Raw genomic sequence first — 2,548 nt, 5'->3', positions numbered from 1 at the left:
ATGAAAATCATGTTTAAAATGGTAGCAACATAAGGGATGGTTTGTTTGTAAGAGTTCCATAAGGGAGTGAAGAGGTTGGGTTACAAAAACAGTAGGATTTTATTTGTGTAGGATTGTTGATATTTGGTTTCTTGTGCATGCCAGCATTTCACAAATTTTCTTCACCCCAAGCAATCTTCAAGGACTTCTAACATGGGTGTAGGATTTTTTTCTTAGATGTTTGAACCATCTGGGTACTATGGATTAATAGTTGTGGTTGTGTTTTTGGTTATGTTTACATTTTGTGTGGTAGTGAAATGCAGTTTGTGTCATAAAATTGTTCACTGGAACTCATCTCTTTATTTATTTTTATAATTAATTATTATTTGTAGGTTCTTAGTTGTCCAATCTAAAATACAGATACTTTTTTCTTATGCACTTCAGATCTCAAATTCATGTTTGACTATTGAAATTTCTTTAGTAATTGGTCAAGAAACATATTTTTTGACTATGATATATCGATAAGAAATCCTGATATTACTAATCATTATAAACCCTTACAAATTTTTATAATTGTTCCAAAAGCCTCATCCATAGATTCATTTGTCAAATTTTCTTACTAGTATGGATTCATGATACAAAGGTAGAAATGTGTTAACCTGGGGCAATTATGAGCCGCTGCAATAATTGTTGCATTTGTCATTTGCCTACAGAAATAAGAAACATAATTATGATTAGGATATCCTTGAGATATTGCAAGGATTCCTTTTTCTATGACACTAACTCGATCCTAGCCAAATGGATCCATTGGAAAAACCTGTAATTCTCTTAAGTTTTTACAACTTGATGACACAATTTCCAAGCCCTTGTCTCTAGCAATATCAAGAACCCAAATCCGTAATAGGTGATGACAATTAAAAGCAAGCTAGAACCACTCCATATTTCAGATATTGGCATAGATTGAACTAAAAAAATGTCAAGTTTGAGCACACATAATACAAGGCAGGAATATACATAGGTTTTACTTTCCACATCCCTAAAAAAGTTCTAAGTTCCTTATAGTTGTTAAAAGATTCTTCCAAATATATAAATTTCCGCCAATTGAACTCTTGAAAAAATGAACATGTACCCAACTCCATCAACTAAGGAGCTATTACAAGAAGTCACTTCAATTGTTCTAAATAAAGAGTTTTATTTAGTTTCAAACTCCTTAGAGAAGTGCATCTAGCCACAAGCCTCTCAAGGGCTTCAAAATTCACCTCACTTTTTAGACAAGTAAAATTCATTGAAAGTATAGAAACACAATTTTTTAGAGAATAGTTCAGCCAGTAATCACATTAATCATCCACCTCACTCTCATGTAGGTCCAACTTTTGCATGTTCCTGTAAGGGATTGCGATGATTGTCAGGCTATCACTATTTAAGCCTTCACAATTTGTGAGAGGGAGAGCATGGAAATTGAGGAAGGAATGCATTATGAGATCAAGGCTTTCATCCATGACAATCATGCTCTTAATCCTAAGCTCCCAAAGCCATGTATAGGCTCTACATGTGACCAGGAAAAAGGGGTGAATTTAAGCCCCCTAGTGGAGAGGAACGAGGTTGAAATTCAAGAAATGTGGATTCCCCTTGAAAGTTATGCTTGTTACCCTTGGTGGAGAGGAACGAGGTTGAAATTTGAGAAGTGTGGATTCCCCTTGAGAATTATGCTTGTTATCTTGTGGAAGTGCCTCACCAAGATCATCGACGAGATGAAATAATAGTTTCCATTGAAGACATTCTAGTAGCTCTAGGCCTTACATACCAGTAAAACCATGCACTTGTTCTTTATCGAATTCAAAAACAACACATACTCCAACACCTCATTTGGGAATGAAGATGACGAATCCCCTCTCTTCTTCATCATTCTGACCCCCTTCGCACTGTTGGCCTTCATTTATAGGTCTACAGTTCCATTCATATTCTTTACATCAATAGTCTCATCCCCATTGCCAAAAATTTTAACTATGAAATGACTGGGATTGCCATGTGTAGGTTTGTAATTAATAGGTGGATCTCCTGTAGCTATTGCAGATTTATTCTCCCCAAGCTTTGGAAGCAACCACTGAGGGGAGAGGGGAATGGAGTTTTCAGACCTATGTAGATATCATGTGTTGAGAGACTCCATGTGATGTAGTGTAATCACAAAAAGCTAAGGTTTGTTGTCGACCATGGTCTTCTGAAAGAGAGGTTCGCACAATAGTGGATGCTAAACCCATTGTCCATATAAGTGAGAAGCGAAATTTCCATATCTTTTACTTGAGATCTCATCATGGTTGAGGATGAGACAAAATGACTACCAAAAAATAATTGCTTTGATACCACTGATCCAGATCTTAGGGTTAAAATCTGAGAAACTTGAATGTGGAGAGAGAAGAAGAAAACACCCAAAGAAAGTCTACTGAAATAAAGAAAAATAGTTACAGTTACATTGTGGTAGATCCCTCTATCCTTTTACAAACTGAGACTTGTTATTTATAGCCTCATGAGTTACAATGCCATGGACAAATACAATGGGTGAATTCCACTT

General features: G+C 35.8%; 1 pseudogene; it reads right to left on the bottom strand.

Moving 5' to 3' along the window:
- Positions 1-487: 487 nt before the first annotated feature.
- LOC149170315 (protein TRANSPORT INHIBITOR RESPONSE 1 pseudogene) lies at positions 488-1,885 on the bottom strand (annotated as a pseudogene).
- Between the last annotated feature and the right edge of the window lie 663 nt (positions 1,886-2,548).

Source organism: Pinus tabuliformis, chromosome 4_2 (genome assembly GCF_031772625.1).
Source record: "Pinus tabuliformis cultivar Carrire ecotype Pingquan chromosome 4_2, CPIR1, whole genome shotgun sequence".
NCBI classification, from domain to species: Eukaryota; Viridiplantae; Streptophyta; class Pinopsida; order Pinales; family Pinaceae; genus Pinus; species Pinus tabuliformis.
Note: the sequence above shows the minus strand (reverse complement) of the source record. Positions and strands in the feature narration are given on the sequence as shown.